This window comes from Haemorhous mexicanus, chromosome 5 (genome assembly GCF_027477595.1).
Source record: "Haemorhous mexicanus isolate bHaeMex1 chromosome 5, bHaeMex1.pri, whole genome shotgun sequence".
Taxonomy (NCBI): Eukaryota; Metazoa; Chordata; class Aves; order Passeriformes; family Fringillidae; genus Haemorhous; species Haemorhous mexicanus.
Window position 1 is genome coordinate 62,241,007 of NC_082345.1, and position 22,801 is coordinate 62,263,807.

General features: G+C 39.9%; 1 protein-coding gene across 2 annotated transcripts in view; it reads right to left on the reverse strand.

Annotated features, from left to right (window-relative positions):
* The window catches only part of PRKAR2B (protein kinase cAMP-dependent type II regulatory subunit beta), a 75,157-nt gene that overhangs the window by 46,063 nt on the left and 6,293 nt on the right, over positions 1-22,801 (reverse strand). The window lies entirely within an intron of this gene.

A 22,801-nucleotide genomic window follows, 5' to 3' on the forward strand; every position in this document is an offset into this window, starting at 1 on the left:
CTGCATCTCCATTATTTATTGAGTGCACAGAAATTGGCATCTTGCAAACAATAATGCAAGCAGGATATGTAAAAAAAAAAAATTACTTCATTTTTACAAAATATACCTATTGGAAATCTGGCACTAAAGATACTCCTATAGAGAAAAAGACTAATTTATAGTCCCATTAAAAGATCAACTTTTGTTTTGACTAACCTTTAAAACTCCTTAGGTAAGTCAATAACAATGCCAACCCCCACCAAAACCCCAGTGCAAATGTTTCATAGTGGCATCCTGGCACATCTCCAACTGCGAGCTGCAAACATTTGTAATCAGACTCCTGTCTTGTTTCCAACTGGGAGAGACTGCAAAACACGACTTAAAACACAGGGCTTTCCTCTACTTCATTTCTAGGCTTCTTCAAGAGTTACTAGAGATAAAATAGATAAATAGTTTGATGTTTTGCCTTCCAAATACAATCTTCAGACTTCTAATTAGTAAAAACCACTGGTCTTGAACTCTACTTTCATGTGATGTATTAACTGCTGGAATAAAGAGCAAGAAGAAAATCTGAATGACCTAATTTCAAATGTGGGCAGCAGCCACATTAAAAATGTATGCCCTTACAGTGCTTATTAATATTCAACCTTAAAAACTGCTCTTCATGTTTACACAGAACTGAAAAATGAAAAATATTAACCTCTTTTATTTTAACCCACTAAATTTTACATGGGAGTTATGCATCATGTCTTGAACACCTAAGCCAAGAGAAAAAAAATTGCTTAGAGAAGAGAAGAGACAGTTACAACAGCCTGAGATGCAAACTGACTTCTTATTCCTTTGGGGACAAAAACCCAGAGCAAAGCTACAACTTCTGAACCACAGACAGAGATGGTTTGTACAAGGACATACAGGAGGGACAGGTCAAAGTGGCAAAAAAATACACTGGGAAACCCAACTACAGTGGTTTGGAGTGCTAGCCACAAGGAGGGAAACCTCTGGTTAATAAGCTGTTACAAATCCCAAACACATACACAGATGAGCACAAGAGTAACAGAACCAGCAAAATTATTCTGAAACATGAATTCTAATTCCCCCAAACAATTTTTCTTTCTTTAATAAAAAGACAAAAAATGTAGACACATTTTTATCAAAACAGCATATTTTATGCAACTGCTGTTTTGTAATATGGGGGCTGTTTGATTCCTCAGAAATGCTTGTTTTGTCACTACTGTTCTGGGCCAAATTCATTTCAGGACATCAGTCACGACTGTCACCATCAGATGGCTGAGTTGTTTCCTCAAGCAAGTAAATTTGCAGCAGGTCTCAGCAGATGTGCTCATATTTAAAAAAATTGGAGTCTGACATATTTCTAACAAGAAAGCATAAAATAATGTTTTGCTCCCATTTAGAAGCTGTCCCCAAACTCAGGGAGGGCTTTGGCTGTCAGTTCTGTATATAATCTGTAGATATGAAGATTTAGCTCCTCTAGACAGCTACCTCAGCACATTCAAAAAAAAAAAAAAAAGGAACATGTAGCACAAAACTAAAATAATTTGAAACAAGTTACTGGGATTGTCAAAGAAAAAGTTTCTTTTTCAGCTACATAATTCTAAATTCACTCTTCTATTTGGCTACAAGAAGTTTAGTTTATTGTGCAACAGATTTTACAAATTATTTACTGTTAGAAAAAAAAATAGCAAGAATGTCAGAACCTTGATCAGCAATTATTTTTGAGCTTATGTGAATAATCAGTGTTTCAGCAGCAACCAGACAAAGCCTTCCTGCCCAGACTGGGATTTCATGGAGGTCATCCAAATGTGTTACTGGGAGATTTAAAACAGAGCCCACAGTTCTTTGTTATGGAGCAAGTTGAATTAATCTCTATTTTTCTGGTAGCAAATCACAATATACTTCTGTTGTCCAGAAAGGTGGAAGCATTAGCATACAAGAAAGTCTCAGATAATAATCAGCCCTACAGGAATTTAGGTGTTTTCAGTACAAAGTAGATGAGTGGTCAACCAGGTCATGTCTGGCAGGATAAGCATAGTAAGGTGGGCAAAAGAAAGTCCAAGATGCATTTTTCTTGAGGCATAAAACAAATACTAAATTATCTTTCAAACATGTCAGAAGTGGAAAGTCTTGTCTCAGAAACAAATGGACAAATCATTGGCAGAAAAAGTCAATGAGGGATATTAAATGCTCCTCCTGGAGCCACACTGCTTCAGGAACTGCAGAGAGATTTCCAGGGAAGAAACACTACTTATTCTGCCTGTGATTACCACCTTTCCTGGATGTCTATTTTTAGCCACCATCCTCACTGAGACCTGAGTTAGGCTGACTCTTCGGTTTGGACTGAGATGACTGTCCTGATTCACACAGCTCAAGTGGAAGCGGTACCCAGAGAGACAGGGATGCCAAGAGACAGTCTTGGAATCCAGGCTGAATTATGAGGGCAGCTTTGAAACCCCACTCACAGGACACAGGAATACTGTACTTAAACCCACAGGTTCAAGCCCCGAGCTACACACACACAGAAGTGGTGCTTAGGCATTGTGATTTCCACCCTGCTGCTGCTCCAGCTGCTTCCCAACACTCTGCTCCCCTCTCTCCTCTCCGCCATGGGCACACACAGGTTCCCAGGACTCTCAGAGCAGGCACAGCAGAGAGCAGCTGGCCTTGTGCTCTGCAGGCTGCCCAAGGACTGCTCCCTACAAGGTGAAATCCAGGCAGCCTTGTGGGAGTGTTGCCCCATCCCAAACACCAGGCCAGATGCAGCACTGCCGACGCAGGCAGCTCAGCGCTCCGGCTTCCCAGCAGGAGTACACCTGGAAGGGAATGAGGCAATACCCACGGGGCTACTGAAGGGAACTCTACAGCAAAAATATACTTCATCTTAAAGGTTGTAGTGACATCATGCTGAGGGCTGGTTGTTCAAAATGATTCAATTCAAACAACTTGCTAGAAAAACAACGCAGTAACTCAAGAGTGCCACACACATCCCCACTAACCTGTGCAAATACAGAAGGAACAAAACTCTTGGATTGCAAAACCTCACCCTTGCAAAAGGCAGGATTTTTCCCAATGAAAGGCATAAACAGACACACAGATAAATTCAGAACATGTCCAGTGACAATTAATATTTTTTTCAGTATTAGAAAGAGTGCAGCATCACAACAAATAATGTACAGCTGCACACAGAGAATCTTGTTTACAAGTATGATGTCACTTCAATATTGAATGTGGCTTTTCATGTTCTACTTAGTTTCAACCAAAATCTATTACAAACTTCACAGGGGAAAATTATCAGGGGGTGGGGTGAGTGTGTATGAGAGAGAGATGACAGAGGTCTGTATCCTGATAAGTTCTGATTAAATTACCATTTGAAAGTGCACAAACTTATGTGACATATTCCAGTAGTTTGATTCTTATCACTACATAAGAGAGAATTCCACAATCTGTCACTTGTTAGCAACTGAAATTCATGTTTGAAAATCCTTGCTCAGAGAAGTGTATGGAAGGACAGCTTCTAAAGTATTTTGGCAATACAGATCAAGCAAGTAAATATAAATAATTGGTAAATGATCAAGAGCAGCCTAACTTTGTAAGTAGATGAGGAAATGGGAGTCCGTGGGGTGGTTTGTAGAGAATCAAGACTAAGGAGATAATGCTATGAAAGGATCCTAACTGGGCATCCTCTAGATGGTTAACTTGTTCTGATAGCCTGAGCTGTCTCTTTTTGCAAACCCACAATTTAAATGTTTTTGCTTCAGAAACTGCCAGAGATTCTTGTGCCATTAATGTCACCTGGAAAAAGAAGCTAAAGACAGCACAAACATTCGATATGCAGCCTTCCTAAGAAGTCAGGGACTGTAAGCCTGGGATTCAAGAAGAGGCTCTGCCTATCAGGGGCTGTAAAGGACATGCCTGAGCACTCTGACAACCAGCCTGCAAACGGGGGCTTCCTGCAGGTCTGCAAACCACAGCAAAGACACATCCCCAGGTGTGCTGCAGAGAGCAGGGAACCCTGCATGTGCCCAAGCCAGGGAGAGCACACCCCACTCCCTGCAGCTGCCCTGGGGGACAGAGGCCAACAGGAGACTGCTCACTCTCCTGCCACACTTACAGCAACTCAAGGTAATACTCTTTTACAGAAAAACACACAAAGCCAAAATGCCTGCTCAAAGTGAAAAAGGCTGGCAGGGGATTTGTGATTAATCTTCAGTGTCAGTAAAAATCAGAACACTTTCCACAAGCCTCACTTTGAATTAACCACTGCAATTTCTTCATATGGCAAAGGACTAAACCCCCTTAAAAAAAAAAAAAAAAGAAAAACTAATAAATAAAAAACCCCTCAAAAATTACACTCAGCTATTACATGTTTAAAATCTTCAATTTAGCAGCCCATAGCTCCCCAGACCCCATCCTTATTTATAAAGCAGGAATACTGCTAATGTAGCTTAATGGATAGACAAAGAGAAACATCCACACCATAGTGTGTTTTCCTTGTGTGGAAAGTGCAAATGCCCCAGGTGAGCTTCGGAAACAAATGTCATATCCAAATAATTCTTTTTTTTTTTTTTTTTTTTCTATTCTACTGAGGGCAAAACTGTGTTAAAGTTCTCAACACCACTGAGGTCACTGGGTCAAACCTAGACCAAATTTGAACAATAGGCTGAGAACCTGCTCTCAACACACTGTCTGATTTTATTCCATTTAACTCTACTGTTTTCAGTAGAGTTATTCTTGATTTACCTATGGTCCTTTCATCATAAACCTCAAAATCCCAGGCTAAATTTTAACTGATGAGGCTCATGGGTAGTATATGTTCCACCTTTTCAGTTCCAAGCTTACCTATTTCTCAAAGGTCTCACCTTTCAGAAAATTTTGAATTATGCTTATTGCAATATTATGCTAACTTACATTCACTTGTCTTCTTTCACAAACAGATTATTAACTAGAATGACCTAATCAGAACAAAGACAAATCAAATCTGAATTAATGCCTCTCTAAAATACATGCTTTAGTCAGATGCATGTTTTTATGTCCCAAGTGGAGGAAATAGAGTTAACTCCCCATTACCCAGGACACTGATAGGCTGGGACACCACAGACAATAACAGTAATTTGGAGCACTTCTAATTTCCCTCCATCACAGAAAACTTTCATTTTAGTTCAGGATTAATCCAGGTAGAATAATTGTTTCAGAGGCTGAGACCAACACAAGACAGCACAGTTATGTTAATGTACCTTCACACTGATAAGACCTCACAAAATCTCAAGGAAAGCATGACAAACTCACTGACAGTCTGAAGAAATGACTCTGACAAAGAAGTTGCCAGGTCTATGGAGAATGGTTCTTGTCTTTTCTCTGTGAAAGGCTATGACAACTGTGAGGCAGGAGAAGAAGGAATGAGCACAGCAAATACACAGCTATTATCTGGAAGACAAACAGCCCCTGCAATACAATAGTTAGAGCATAGCTTTCAAAATATTTGTATTTCAATCTGGAAATTTAACAGCAATGGTAATATTTCAATAATTAAATACATGAGCTATTATTTTTTATTATTTCCCTCACCAAATAAGTCAGTCTCAGAAGAGGATTTCTTTTTAAACTAAAAACAAAATGTAGGAACAGCAGCACATAGGCTTGGCCTTTACACAGAGAGAAAAGGCAAATCATAGCCACAGGTATGTACCTAGCTTCCTGTATGTACCAGTCAGCCAAAGAACCTGACAGGTTAGACAGCAACACTGCCACCAAATTTCCCAATAAACAAATCTTAACATCTCAAGAATATCTGAAGCCCACTCCAAAACTCTGACTAACCTCAGTGAAGAACTCCCACAGCTCCTAACAGGGCAGGATCTGCACACAGAGGGATCTGGCTCCATCCAAAGAAAGGTGTGCTGCTGGAAGGCAATGCAAGTACACACTTTCAGGAAGAAAGGGCTCCCTAAGGAGTTGAGTCTGCTCTGTAGCCTGGGAGACAGAGTGCACACGGACATGTGCATTCCCATACAGAGCAGAATGCAGGCAGTGAGGCATGAAGGTATCACAGGCTTTCAGGGAACCCTGTAGACTGACTGAGAAGCCAAAGATGAAGGAGAAACAACACTATAGTGGTAGGATTTATGTGCTACTGGGAGAAAAAGAGAGAGAGAATAATTTGGCTGTTGCAAGAAAAGTAGATGTTGGCAAGAAAAGATGGCTTCATCTCATGGGATGCCCTAAATTTTATTTTTTTTTTAAATTAAAAATTACATCTACAGATTTTAAAACCATCTGTACCAAAACAAATACATACATAATTATTGCTGTCTTTGCAGACATCAATACATCTATAAAGGGATTGAAATACACAGAAACCAGAATATCTCACTGTATGCATCTACTGAGGTACAACTGACTAGCCTGTAGTTCCCCCAGGTCTTCCTTTTTATACCATTTTTAGAAAAGGGGCTTATGTTTTCCTTTTTCCAGTAAGTGAAACTTCATTGACTGCCATGACTTCTCAAATTTGATGGATAGTGGCCTATCCACTTCCCGGGACAGCTCCCTTGGAGTCCATGGATGCATCTCATCAGGTCCCCTGTACACATTCAGGTTCCTCAGAAAATATTGAGCCTGACCTCCTGCAGCAGGTGGTTCTTCATTCTCCCAGTCCCTTCTGGTACTTGGAAGTCTTCTGTAACTTGGGTGCTGTGGCTGGAGCATTTGCCAGCAAAGACTGAAGCAAAAAAATTGTTATGTACCTTGTCCTTCTTCATATACAGATAATCAGGTCCCCCCTTTCCTTCTGGAGGAGGCCCACATTTTCCCTGGTCTTACTTTTATCACAAACATATCCATAGAAGCTTTCCTTGCTGCCCTTGACATCCCTGATCAGACTTACTTCTTTCAAGGCTTTACCTTTCCTAACCTGACTCCTGGCAGCTCAGACAATCTCTCTGTATTCTTCTCAGGCTACCTGTCCTTGCTTCCACCTACTGTAGGCTTCTTTTTTGTCTTTGAGTTTGTCCAGGAGCTCTTTGTTCATCCATAGAGGCCTCCCAGCATTTTTACCCGACTTCCTCTTTGTTAGGATGTATCACTCCTCAGCTTGAAGGAGGTAATTCTTGAATATTAACCACCTTTCTCAGGCTTCTCTTCCCTCCAGGATTTTCTCCCATGGCACTCTATCAAGCAGATCCCTGAATAGGCCAAAATCTGCTCTGCTGAAGTCCAGGGTACTGAGCTTGCAGTGCACCCTGATCACCACCCTGAGGATCTCAAACTCCACCACTTCATGGTCACTGCAGCCCAGGCTGCCCTGGAGATTCACATTCCCCACCAGATCCTGCTTATTGGTGAGAACAAAGTCCAGCACAGAACCTCTCCTTGTTGGCTCCCCTATCCTTGGAGGAGTTACCATCAATGCATTCCAGGCATCTCCTGGATTGCTTGTGCTCTGCTCTGTTGTCCTTCCAGCAGATATTGGGGTGGATGAAGTTCCCCATGAACACCAGGAGTTCTGAATGTGAGAGCACCCACAGAGGACCTCATGTGCTTCCTGGGCTGGCAGCAGGAGCAGACCCCCCTACAATGTCCCCTGTCATCCCTTTAATCCTGACCCACAGGCTCCCAGCTGGCTCCTCTCTCCCCCCAGACTTTGCTCCATGCCCTCCAGCTGGTCACTGCCATGAGGGCAACACCCCCCCACCCCATCTCTCCTGCCTGTCCTTCCTAAAGAGCTCTGTCCTTCCATGGCAGCACTCCAGGCCCAGCAGCCATGCCAGGACAGGAGATCACAGCCCTGCAGGTGTGTGCCCCTCTCTGCCTCCTCCTGCTGATCCCCTGTGCTGTGTGTGCTTGCACAGGGGCAGTGAAGCTGGCCCCAGTGAAACCAGCTCTGGCTGGAGTCACTCTGCAGTTTCTGTCAGAACACAGAACCTTGAAAGTGATGCAAATAAGTCTCTCCTACTTACATCAGTTAAAGAGATTTCAGCTCTCATGAATAATTGATGCTGTATGTAATTACAAACACTGAAAATAAAAAAATTAAATGGCTGCCTGATATGTTAGACCAATGACCCAACACAGTGAAATGGGCTGTCACAGCTCATTATTGGGAATCAAATGCTGATCTTTTCCCACCCAAACAGCTTGATCAAGATTTTAGGCTTTTTTTTTTAAATTTATTTTTACATCTATCCTTTCAGATTAATGTCCCGTGTTAAAGCAACAAAGCAAAGATGTTGATGACATCATTTTTCCATCTTAAATATGTATCCTGTTACTTAGCATGTTTTTCCTTAGAAATTCATCCTCGTTATTGCTTGTGACCAGTACACTTGGTCATTATCTGATTAAAAGCAATCGGTGATCTAGATAAGAGGAAATAAATATACATAATTTACAGCAATATTTCTCATCTTCTGTAATATCACAGGGCAAAAAAGTTAATTTGTGTTAGAATTTGTCTGTGTACAAGCAGAAGATGCATACGTGTGTGGAGATCTTGGTTTGGAGCACTTGCTGCCCTCAACCCTGGATTGCTCAGGATATGTGATGAACAGTAGTAGTGTCAGAGACAATACCTTTTGAAAGCAAAACTGAGCCTAAAAGTACCAATGGAATAAATGTATGAGGGAGGTCAGCTTTCCTGGGCCATGCCCTGGGCTACAAACCCCAGTCCTTCCCACAGGGCCAAGACCCGAGACCTGCAGCCCTGCTTCAGCAGGGGGTCACCACCTAGAGATTCTGTCTTTACTGAACTGCCAGTTTCTGCCCTAGCAGAGAGGGTTGGCCTCTGTTGAGTTTTTTTTAACACGATCACTACACCCAATGTCATGTGCAGTAACATCCTGCTTTGCTAATGTATTACCATCTCCAAGGGATATTCTGCTATAGGCAGAGCACAGCTTACAATTGCTACCAGACAATCTGACTTCAAACGTCAGTAATGCTTACCTCCTTACCATCTCTAAATGGCTTCCTCTCACTTGAAATTTCACAAGCTATTTTAAGAATATTGTGCTTATTTGCTTTCTAACACTGCTGCATAGGCATTTAGATCCATTTCATGTTCTTTTCTGCTTTCTAATTTTGCTGCCTGGAGCGTATATACTAATGTATGCATGTTCCCTATCAGAACACAAGAAAAACTGGTCATTCTGCCAAGGCTCTACCAGCAATGCCCAGATCAGCTGGGATCCTGTAAAGGATCAAACTGCCATAATTGCTTCAGGTTCACCATCTCATGAAATAAAAAATCTGTACCTGTCCTTGAAACAATAGTTCTGTCAAACTGAAAACTAGAGCACTGAAGATTTTACATGAATGACTTGTTCTCCTGATTTCCCTCTCTTAGCCATTACATAACAGTGCTTTAGGTCCTTTGGAGGGGGGGGTTGGTCTGTTTGATTGGTTTATTTTTTCCAAAATTTTGGCCTATGTCTTTTGTCTCTTGACAAGATATATTTATTACAAAGGAATAACATTGCAATCTCACTGGTGGAAGTGGGCTGGAGAAGATGTCAGTATTCTTCTCTGAAGGAGTGCACTTTTGTGTAGAGTTTATAATTATCTCATCTATTTTATATCATTTGACAATGGTGAACATAACTGCTTTCTCCCATACACATTCATAGTACCCATGTTTAATCTAAAGCCTCAAAGCTTTTGAGACTCAGGTTTTCCTACAATTTTTCATGTTTTCGTCACTTTGCTATCAGGTTATTACAACAAATCCTACATGGGCAAACACCATTAAAACTTTCCAAAGCAAAGATTTTATACAAAGACTCTGCTTGGTTCCTAGGACTGCCTTGGCAGAAATGTGTGGTACAAAATACCTTGATGAAGAAGTATATGAATATGTATAATCTGCAATCTGCATTGCCTGCTTATTCACTTCCTGGTGAAATCCAAGATTTTGGATTTGATGCATATTTTAAAGTTTGCATATTTTAAGAACATTACGTACTTAAAGGGAGTTTCTCTTGCATTCATGATAATGAGTTCTCAGCTATTCAGTTCTAAAATAGACAATTTTGTTAGCTTTCAGATAATGAGGCAAAGCACATTTTCCACACTTGTTTTTAGAGACAGCCTGAGAGATGTACTTCATCAGAAAGCACAGTGACTGGAAAGAAAAAAATTTTTAAAAGCCCAAACCTCAAGTGTTATTGCTTTAATATAATGAGAAAAATGGCTGTTTCAGAAAATAAATTTGAAGAAAACCCTAACCAAACAATATAAATATAAGCATCCAACTAGAAAATCCATGGCCAAAAAGAGCAGCTATGAAGAAATATCTTGTCCTCACTCCTACCACAGAGAAGAAGCTTGTGGATGATACTGATGGCAGGACAGTGCTTCCTTGAATCCAGCATGCTGATTAACAACACCTAACAGTCCACAGGCAAAGCCAACCACATTTCCTAATCAGATGTTCCACTGGTTAGACTACAAATAACATAATTCCCACGTTAGACCAACTGTCCCATATCTGGCAGTCAACCAAAGCAGTTAGGGAAACAACACCAAAACAAGCAAGTCCCAGTATCCTCACAGCAGCTAGGAACACACCTACTGAAGTCACTTAACTTGGTGGCTGACACCCTCCCCAAGCTCAGATCCCACAGGTCTGACTGAGGGTTCTGAGAACAGGTTTGGGATATTTCTGGGTTTTGTTTTTCTGTTCCTAGTTAATGCCTGTGCTCTTAGGCTACAGACCTGGGCAACACCAGCAATAAAAGCCTGGGCTACAAAAAACTTGTGTAGAGATCTGAGAGTTTGAGTCAAAGGTAGAAGAGAGAGGAGGGAAGAGAAAAGACAAAACTCAAAATATTTCACTGTTTCCTTCCCATATCCATGCAGTGCTAAATTATTGCAAGCAGCTACAGGGGATTGCAGTGAAGCTGCTGGCCAAAGCACCCTCTGTGATTTGGCCTTTACAGTTCTCAGGGCCAGTGAATGAAGCACAGCTGGGGCTGGCAGCTGCACTCACTTCAACACAGGCCTTGGATACCATGGCAGCCTCTGCTCCCACCTACCCCTGCACGTGTGGGACAACAGGAGTCCAAGGAAAAGGTGAGATATAGATTCAGCTTGAGTAATACAAGCATCTACCTCCCTTTCCAACAGTCAGAACCACGATCCATATCCTCAAGACCATTGATGATGCCCCAGTTGTGGTTCAGGTTGACTTTAATGAATGCCTGTATGAGCCATAGAAGGGCATGGAGAAATTCACCAAAGAATCCCTGGTGACAGTGATACCTAAGTGACTCCACAATCTTCACAGGCGTAATTTTTGAGTTAGCTGCATGCTGGCCTGTTGACATTGCTTCAGCAGCAATGCAATCAGCTGCTGCTGAAGACATGTGAGATCTCCCAGAGCAACTGAAGGACTGCAAATAACAAGAAAAATCATCAACAGTGAGCTACTGTGACTTAAAATAAAACAAATTTTTGTTCTCTCTATTGATAAAGAATGACGCAAAGGAGCACCACATCGACATATCATGCTGTCAACACTGAACTGAGGATCTTACAAATGGCACCTCCAAAACTGAACAGCTGGGAGTTGTTCTCCCCTGAACTGGGCAGGTAAAGATTGGTGACAATCAGGGATAGCTACTTTCCAAGGGACCAGGCAGGACTTAGACCCACTCCCTTGTGAGGACCCATTGTGATGGTTGGGAACAGACCAGAGCATGGGCCTCATCTCCATGATCACACCATCCTGATCCTGAAATTCCCCCTCAAATGTGTAGCTCTCAGTTTTCAAACATGCTATTCTGTTGCTGTTCTCTCTCTTCTAGCAAATGCAGACATGCAGAACATGTTGCAACTCACAGCACAGTATGTTGCACAGCCCAGTTTCTGTCTCCTACTCAGTCATGATACTTTTGTTGTATCATGATACACACATTTATATGACCATGACCAAACACAGACCCAAGCTGCTGCATGTGACTGTCTCAGTGCCAAGAGCTGCAAGAGACTGTCCCAGCAGCTAACACAGCACATATATGGTACAATGCCTTCATTTAGCATCTTTTTCCAGGCCTACTCGTAACAGACTGTTTTTCTCTTCCACAGTAACAACACAGAATGTCCCCAGAACATTCCATGACTATACCCTGACTTGGTGAGGAGATTTTTGTGCCCCAAAGGTGTAATTTGTGCATAATGATGCCAAATATTGCCACTTAAGCCCCTTTATGTAGCTAGTCTTTATTCTCAAACTGCTTCCTACCTGTGCCTCAATTATGGAATCTTTGAGGGCAAATAACTCATTTTTTCAAGAGAATGGAGAGGTCAAAAAGATCCCAACAGCTGAACAGACCTTATGGACAGATTGATAGGACATGACTTTGTCTATCCTGAGCAAATCAACTCATTCAGGTGAGCTGAGGAGTGGCAAAGGAAACTGCAGACACCAATTTATTTCAGTACCTTCTGTTGTGTTAATGTGAAACAGAGATTACTGGCAGCACCTGAACAAGATTCCCTGGGAAAAAGGGTAGTCAAAGTACAGATACAGAGATGTACCTTCTGTAATTTCTTTTCTTGATACTGCAGTAATGTTAAAAGCACTCCACAATGTAAACTAAATCCCATTATGTCTTTCAGCTCCATTACTTGTGGATCACATTCAGAAATGTCTAGTAATATCAAGTAGTGGATTTTTCAGCACTTCTCCATTTTGCTCAACAGTTTGGGCAGCACTTGAAAAGTTGCATCTCTTGTAAGTAAACTTCAGCATCACAGTCACTTTCACACCTATTTTGTTCTTTCCCTGGCTAGGGATGCTTGAGAACATGGTCCTGACTTCCTTCAGTAACTATCTGCGAGATTCCTAGCAGAGGCCAACTTTCCATGACTCTAGATAGCAAAACTCTCCAATAGGCTGATTAGTCATCAGGCAATGAAATAATTCTTGGCATAAAATAATGGTCTTCCAACAGAGGGCTCAAAAAAAAAAAAAAAAAAAACCACACACACAAAAAAACCAACCAAACAAACCCTCCCTCCAAAAAAAACCAAAAAAAAAAAAATCACCAAAAAAACCTACTATACTTCCATTTCAGATTCCATAGCAAAATTACATGTGATCATGACAACATTACCTGAAATACAGCTACAACCAACCATAGCAAATGTCATGGATTATGATCCAAAGACTCCTTTCCTATAGACCCATCCAAGAAGTCCAACACACATTTTCATATTGTCTATTTACATTTACCCACCTGGGAAAATGATCCAAGATTTGGGTACTGAACAGGAATATACAGAGCCAGAATAAAGGCAGACTAGCAGATGCAGATAATCTGGAATATTGCTCAGACTCTCTGCTTTGGGAAATGGCAGAAATGCTTTAATCTGTGTATGACAAAGTGCTACTTGTCCTGATAGTCTTCCCACAACCTACACTGCCTTTCAAGAAATTCTATTTCTTTTAGAGCAGGTAAACAGAGAATGTCCAGAGTGCAATAAAAAATGAAAACAAAACACTGCCCGACTGGGTACATGGCAGACTAGCAACCCACACCTTTGGAAAAAAAAAATGCCCTACTTTCCAGGCTATGCCATATTCCAAGGGCAAGCACTAAAAATTCTTCTCTTGAAGCCAAGACAATGTTCAAACAAGCATGCTAAAAGGCAGACTGGCCTAGTGATCTGGATATTCAAGTATCCACAAAGATACACTAGTTTCTTCTTTAACTTACTGGAAGATGCGTGCTTTACATTAAATCCTCAGCAGAAAAAAAACCCCAATCCATTTTTGTAAATTAAATTGGAATTTTCTAACATTTCTGTCTTGCTTTCTCAAAAAACAGGGGAAAAAAAAAAACCAACAAAACTCACACAGACTGCTTTAGGAAGTTTCTGAAATTAGAGGAATTAAAGGACACTCAATTCATAAATCAGGATAAATATTGCTTTTCAGTTACATTCCCAGCATTCATATTAGGTTACTACAAGAGAAGATGAGGAGATTATTTTGGGCAAGAAAAAAATAGATTTTTTTTGTCCTAATAGTGGATTTTTTAAAAAACCCATGAAGTTACAAAACCAGACAACTTTTTTTTTTAAGAAAAGATGGTGACTTAAGACTAAAAATTAATTCACCTTTTACAGGCAGAGTCAATGCATAACCTTTATGTTAAATGTGACTTGAAGAGCACATGGCTGAAGGTGGGATTCTGTAACACTTATCTGGCAGGAGCCCATACTAACAGCCACAAGCACCTTTTGTATAAACAACTTGGTAAATGACAAAATGAGTAAGGAATATCAAGTAATGCAATCTCAGGTTTATTACACTTTTAAGGGCAATCTTTGTAGCCTAAACAAACCCTGTAGGTCTCCTCTGTTAAAAGGGCTTTGCTGATTGCTCAGGTATTCCTGCACCTTTCAATCAAAGATAAACCCATCATTTCCTACATGTGGCCAGAAAAAAAATGATGCATCAGATAAAAATTTCTTAAATTCTAGTATCAATTGGGCCCTAGATTCTAAGATACTCTAAGAAATGTTTTTAAGTATTGTAAGCAAACAATGACACAAGAGCCCTTCACAATGCTTCACATACACACTGCTACAAGATCCCAGCAAGCTGGGAATGGCAAACATTACATTTCACCAATTTACAGCCACTAGTGCAAACTACTCAAAGGCACACAGCAAGACTGGGACACACAAGAGCATTTAACCTAATTTATCTTAACTCTCAGAGCCCTATTTTTAATTTGTGGATCATTCTTCTTCCTTAAAGGATAGTCATCAAGGGATGAGATTGGAATAGACAAAAACTCAGCCTTCAGTCCAAATTCCTTTGTCTTGTGGATTTCATCCAGACCCACAGAGTATTAAAATAATTTTTCCCCACAATCTTTAAGTACTTCTTATGACTGGTAGGATATGGGAAGTTACCCTCGGTAACTATACTACACCCTATATAATCATTTAAAGAATGTTTTTATCACTAATTTGATGGACTACAAGAGCTTCAACAGGCCAGTCTCTTAAAAACAGACAAATATGTATTTCCTATAGCATATAGTTTTATAGGTACAGTAGGTGTTCCTGTATCATGACCCTAAAATTTCTGTAAGTATTATAGATTATCCCTATCCAGTTTTACAGACATGCCAGTAATTCTGATTAACATGCCTCTTTCATTTCTTTCACACCTCCAGTTCAAAGCTCTCCTTTTTGCTTTTAAAATAAAAAGTTACTTAGAAATCAAACTACTTCCCTAAAATATGAGGGATCTGACAACAGAAAATGCAGTCAAATAAAAGTAATATGTATTCTCTTAGATATCAAAACAACTGAGCACCAAAATCACTTTTTTAAAACTGAGAAGTATGATTAAAATTTCTTCTGATAGAAACAGGAAAAGAGTGACAGTTTTGTATCCAGGGCTAAGTTTCACCTCACATTCTCACTGGAATTTCTGTAACTTTCTGACTACAGACTACAAAACTTCAAGCTCCTTTCCGCTCCTTTAAGCACAATCAGTTACATCCATCTGATCCTCACTCTAGGAACACAGAAGCCCATATCAAACGATAACTACACAGGGAGAAGTTATCCTTAGAAAAGCTTGCAACTGCTCAATCTCTAAAACACAATTTGGGCAAGAAAGGCATGAGGGTAGTTTTAGAGGGAGAAAAAATTATACCTAAAATATACTGCATTAAAGGCTTTTGCTAAAAGGAAAGCTAAATTCATCCCTTCATCTGGAAAAAAAAGCAGTTCTACAGCTCTATAAACTGTTTTGTCCTGGAATGCAGAGCACAAGTTAAACAGTGTCAGTTCCTAGCCAGAAGTAAATATAAAGTAGGTTTTCCGGAATAAATGTGTACATCTTATTGGATCAGTCTTTACATTTTTAAAGCAGCACATGTGTTTGTACTCTGACCTCTGTACATTTTCCAAATTAAAAAAAAAAAAAAATCTAAGCAATACATCTAAGTCTTTTCAGCATTAACCAGGTTCCTGTTACTTTCTGAGCATCAGTCACAGTGAGGTAACTCCTCCAAGTATCACAGCAATTACATTTCTATTCTTGATATTTAGGAAGATAAGAGTGTTGTTCCACAGAACCTTGCCTGTCAATTTTAAATTGGTTTCAGCAGAAGCCATTCAAACACTGGAAACAAGCAAGGGCAATTTCATTTTGCAAATGATACACAAATTCCTTAACAAAAGATAAAACATATTTTGTGAAAACCAGAAGCTGATACCAAACTAGTACTACCATGAAGGACAGGTCACATAAATTCAGTCTTGGCCTGCCAGCTGATCAGCACTAGACATTCTCACTATCAGTACTAGATGGCTCCGAACCAGACACTCAGGTGTTTCCCCCACCTGAACACTGTACTGCACCTTTAGGAATCCACTGCTTCCTGAATCAGACAGCACTGCAAGGGTATAATACAGTACAATACACACTCCATGCCATGAACCCACTGCCTCTTACAGGCCATCAAGCTGAATTGTTTTCACCCCAGCTGAACTGAACCCATATGTCCTGATTTAGGGCAAATTTGGGAGAAAACTCCAAAAGGGCTTCCTCTAGAAAGCAGATTCAAGCCATTACCCCTACTGGTTCAGGAAAACATTTCCTTGGAGAAAAGTGGAAAAAACCTGTTTATGTAACAAGTAAAGCATTCACAAGCATAAGAAATGAATAATATTAAACAATAAAGCCTCTCGCTGTTCTGAAGAGATGGCAAGCTCAGCAAGTCCTGGCTGTGGCTGTGGCTCAGCTGGCTCAGTCTCTCCCCAGTCCCTCCTGAGCTGGAAATGCCCCGGCCCCGGCCCAGGTGAGCCCCAGGTGAGAGCTCCGCAGCTCTGCTGGCTGGTCAGTCCAGAGCAGGGCTGAACAGCTCCAAGGAACAGAAAAGCCACTCTCCAGGGAACTGCTCTGCCTCAGCTAGCCAAACCTAACTGGAAGCAAAGGAGAGCCCTGTCCTGCTGTCTGTCCGTGCTGCAGAGGGAATGTGGAGCAGCGAGAGCAGCTCCTGAGCACAAACCGCGCTTCTGTTTCCCCGCCTCGCCCTTGGAACCAGCCTGAAAGGTGCAGAACTCAACATCCAGCACAGACAGAGACAACTGGGGATACAAGCATCATAAAGTCACCCCAGGACACCAGACCAACCAGCCAGTGCTGGAATAAATGCACACCATGATTTAAAGAAACAAAGAAGGCTTGTGCCAGTAGAGCTGTGTAGTCAGTTTTATTAGTTCTTCACAAGCAACTGTACAATACCTTTAGCAAATTAAGCATCAAAACTTTAAAAAAAAAAAGGAAACTCACTGAAAAGGACATTGCAATAGATGTCAAAGGTGAGACACCAAATGGCAACATACTGACCACAGCCACAAATAATAACTGCTTTCTCAGAAGCTAAACACATCTTCACAAGCAAAGAAAACTCCAGGCTCATAATAAGAACAAAAACAGTTTTGCTTCATGGTTAAATTACCCCATGGCAGCGGAATGATGCCCTGCTTGTGCCATGCCAGTGCCTCTTAGCAGTGCCTGCTGGGACAGATCCCTCTTGAGGACTGGGACCACAGGCCAGCTCCCAGAAAAGGGACCTTGGGTCTGTCACCTCCAAGCTGGAAGAGGCAATAAATGGCCTGCTTTATTAGGGAGAAGCACTAATACTCTCCTTAACCTGTAGGAGTCAAGGATGTCTTTCTGAAGCCCATTTGCATATTTCGTTTTGATTCTGTCAAGGATCCAGATGCTACAGTGGCAGAATTCTTCCCGAGTTAGGCATAAAAACATTCTTCTAACATGAAAAAGCTTATTTCAGTGATATGAGGTACAAGCTGACACCAAGATAACTACAATGACCTGGATCCAGGAGTACTTGTCTCCTCTTCTGAAAGGCCTCTACATGCACCTGACATCAGCTCAGTCCCAGATGATCTTATATTATCTGCTGTTACAGCTATGAAGACAGTGAGTGTCATGCTACAATTGTAAATATTAACCTGCCTCCTTTTGACTGAGAAGGGTGATAACACACATTTCTGTGATTTATCTCCCATTACTCCCAAACAGAACTGCAAGTAATTTATCTCAAAACAAGGGAAATGGATCTTAGCCCCCGACTGAGCTTCTGGATAAAGAGTAGACCAAGCAACCCTCTTAATTTCACATACTGAAAAAAACAAAAGGGCAAAAGAAGGAAAACAAAACACTTGATATCCTCTTAACAGTAGCAAAAGATGAAATTTTTCTTACTGTCTTTTGCTACCTCCTACTACCATTTGTTTCTTTTCACTGTTTGTTGTTTTTTTTTGTTTTTGCTTTTTTATTCCAATGTATGAGAAAAATCCTTCCACCAAAAAAAAGGTTGAGATGAAGAAGTAGGTTGTTACACATTGTGCTCCATATAACCTTCCCAGGAAAACTCTCTTTGGTGGAAATGGATCAATGACATCCAATTTTGGCAGTAGCATGAAACTCAGGTCTTTTTAGCATCATTTACAGAAGTTCTGTCAAGAAACGCCTCGGATTCCCAAAAACAAAGTCAGAGAAGAGGACAAACACCCACATATTTGCATGGAAAGCACAGCTTTCTCTTACAAGCTCAAACTGTTCTTTGCTTAGATTTCCCAAGACTTCCCAGCCCGCCGATGCCTCCCAAAACCTGCATCTGTGCTTAATGAAATAATTTGAAGGATGGACTCAAAGAAAGTATGACATTTTTCCTCTTCTTTTTTGCATTTTTTGAGGCCATAAACTGAAGTAATTACAGATGAGCCATGTTCATATGACAATATATTCCAGATAGACAGCAAATTATGGTGCACTTAAATCAGTGACTCCATTTTATTCCTGATACTAAGAAGGCAAAACCAGAAGAACAAATTACTTCTTTTTGCAAGGTGGATAATGGAAATTAATCTACATCTACTCCCACCTCAACTGCCAGCAGCAGCTACATTTCAATAGAAGGGGAAAACTGACAGATTAGCAAGGGAGACATGCAGAAAAATTCTGCAGATAAATTTTTTAACACAAAGTGAAGTTCGTAGTATCTAAGAATAAATAACCATTGATCTTCTTTCAAACCAATTTTTATATGTGCATTAGGCATTAAACAATATTTCCCATAGGCTGAAGCAACAGGAAGGAAGGCAGGTTGTTAACTTTGTATTTAAATTACCTCACAGGTGCTTAAATATTGTAGTGGTGAAGGCTAGATCAAAGTTTCTCATGTTTAGACTACCTATTAAAAACCAGTAGAGAGAGAAATTATCAGCTAAAAGATGAGTTTTAGAGAAAGATGCCTGAATGTTACTCAAAGTTACTGAACAAAAGGGCTGGAAAGAAAAAGCACTATGAGTTCAGAACAGAAAAATAAAAACCCCCAAAATAGAATTAAAAATAAAATGATGACTGGGTCTAGTACTAAAAAGACTCCTGAAGAAACAGATCGATAAAGCTATCGGATCCTAAATTCTCAATTTCAGCAGAAATTAGGTGTAACTGGGGACAAAAAATAAACCTCTCCCTCCAAGCTTAACATCATCAATTATTAAGAATATGCAGCTTTCAAAACTCATTCATGATGAAAAAATGGGTTTATTACAATGGTAGAAAACATTTTGTTTGAAGTCTTAATAAACTTTTGATAGATGTCTATAGCACATACTATAATTGTTTATGACTGTACATGTGACAAATATCACAAACATTGTTTTGGAAGAGAACAAGAAATCTCAGGAAAATTCCAGCCCTCTATTAGACATACTTTCTGTCATATTAACCATTGTTAAAACAGGAGGAATACTTAAACATATTTACTAGATTTTAGACATTCATTTCCAAGATATTAAATAGCAAAAGTTCTTGATCAAGGACTTGATTTCAAGGACTTGCAGTATTAGTCTGCATTTTTTAGCAAAGGCAATTATTGGCACAAAGATGGAGTTCTTCAGCATCAATGAAAAGTGTGACAGCTTCAGAGAGAGGATCTAAGGGAACAATTTCAGTGGTAAAAATAATGGGAAACAAATTGGAAGGACCAGATCAGTGCAGTGACAATATATATTCATATGTGAGGTCACCCAAAAAAGGCCACAGCAAAGCTGTCACAGACAGCTTGAGTTCAAATTAACCCATCTCCTGCAACACTTACAAATGCCTTACAACTCATGGCATTGAATTTTGGTTTTCACACTAGCATTACAAACTATCATTAAAATCAGAATGGGAAAACACACCAAGAATTTCAGCCTGTGTGCTTGGGCAGGCAAGTCTGAATGCTTACACTTGGTTCCAGCTTGTATTCATCCCAACACAAAGAATTCAGTACATCTTTTATTTAAAGTCTATACCGAGGCTTTGCAAGGAATCTTTTCTTTCCAGTGTTGGGCAAGGATGTATTTTCTTCCTATCTGGTATGCTTTGCAATGGGCATCTCTGCTAAAAAGGCACAATATGAAAACACTACCATTATTTATAAAAACATGCTTGACATCTGCATCACAAGGATTCAGAAGGGATTGACGCTGTTATAAAAATCTTTATACAAGCAGGATGGTATCTGGAATGACTGAGCAGGAAAGATCATGTTACTTCTCCTTTCAAAATCTATTTTATACAGCAATTTTCTAGACCCTCCATTCAGGAAGTCTTCATAATATTTACTAATTGTCCCTTTTAGCCCAGCTTTACAGAAACCACTTCAGTCACATAACTGAAACTGTATGTGTAAGACAGCTATTCTCATTATCAGCCTTTACCTGCTCAAGCTCTCAGCTTCAAGTTCTTGCCCTGATGATTTTTTTCTTAATCTCATTAAGCAATTTAAGAGTCAAACACATAAGTGAAAAACACTTTCTGTTGTTACAGCATGCTTTTTACAACTCCACCATCCATTATCCAGAGTGTTGTAGCACAATAAGGCAAGGCTGATTAAAATAAAATTTGGATTTTTTTTTAATTGTTCTATTCTTTATAATTTCCTTATTTTATCTGTGGTCCACAAATTATTTTTCTGAGCAGCAATGCTAAAAGGATGCCGTTTATGGAAAGGATGGCAGACTGCCATATGGCAGATGTACAGTTCATTCTGAGGATACTTTGTACCTACAATCTGCATTTACTCCTATGCACTTTAAGCACCCTTGCCTGTCTCCATCCCCCTTCATTTCAGACCTCCCACGTTTTTGTATGACATGGTATCACTGGAAATGCTGAATGAGGCACTGGACATTTGATTACCATCATCTTTTTGATGTAACCCCAAAACTACGTGTCTTCTGGGTTACTTGCTGAATTGATATAAATCTGGAATCGCTTATTACACTGCCTAGAAACTGCAAATAGACATTCTCTGTGAGTACTTCTGCTATTTTTATCACTAAGTGCACAAAAAAATTGAAACAGAGCTCCTCGTATTTTTTAATGAAAAACCAAATTGACAAACATGATGCTTTTCTACAAGGAAAAGTGTAATAATGCCAGTCAATTAGAAACGCAAAAAATGATGAGAAAACAAAGCACACTCAAAGCCAAATTTCATCCTCTTCAACAAAGTCTTGTTTAGTACTATGAGTGAAAACTGATCCACAGACCAAAAAATGTATTCAACAAAGAAAAAGATTAAATAAACCCCAAGTTTGTAATTACTTGTCATGATCAAAACATCCTGTTCCATGCAGGAAATGGGTGATCATTCCTACCCAGCCTGTGGAAGGGTTAGCCTAAAAGGGTTCCCTCAAAGGATAAGGGGTTCCAGTATAAAACCCCCATATAAAGCTATCTTGAATCACCAGTATCATCATCCAATGTCCCAAAGAAAAGGGGGGGGGAAAGTGTGTATTTCCTTTAGAAGTCTCATAAGAATACTTTCAAACAATACCCCAATTGATGGATGTTTATGGTAATATCTACTTATAGACAAGCTTATTTCCTTTGACAGGTTTATCTAGAATGTAGTAATTCATGTATACACAGAGTTCATCTTTTATGCACCCACATCCATAAAACAAGCAACAATATCAAAGAGACAATGTAATAAATGTATCATCCCTGGTAAAATCACCTCTTCTTCTTCCAACTTATGAATGTCGAGACCTATTCCAGAAGCAGAGAAAACTGAGCCATTTTTAATGGCTCTTTCTCTCAAACTCTTCTCCCTCCTTCATTCACTTTTTAAAAATTGCCAACCTTTTTAAAGCACAGAACTTCTGTATAACTACATTCACTTGAAGCTCATAATAGGAGTTCAGACCTAGGCTGGTAATAGTTACACTCCAGAGTGACTTTAAGGCATTTCCATTAAAATAACAGTTGATGAAATAACCACTGTGACTTGTATTAAGCATTAAAAGTAGGGACATTTCACCCTGTCTGTTATGCACTGTTCAACATTTCATTTCTTTATCAGCACCATCTTGGCTCTCTTAACCATGAAGGTGGCAGCTGTACTCATCTGCCTGTTGACTTTCCTCATAATGATCACTACTACTTTTTATTTTTTAAAACAGAAAATGGTTGAAACCAATCTGAATCCTCCATAAAAACCCTGAGTTGAAACTTTCACTAAAATGCAAGTGTTACAAGGCTCCAGACATGGTAATAAGAGAGATGACCATGTCAAAACATTGAATGGATCTCTCAGTATCAGATGACCAAATTCACATCCATACAATGCATTGACCACTGATTTTAGCTAAGCTCACATTTATGCTCTTCTGAAAATATTTATGAGACAAACAGAATCTCAGTAGAAAATTCAGGACATAAATTTGGGACAGCAGGGTATAGCTGGGTAGAAAA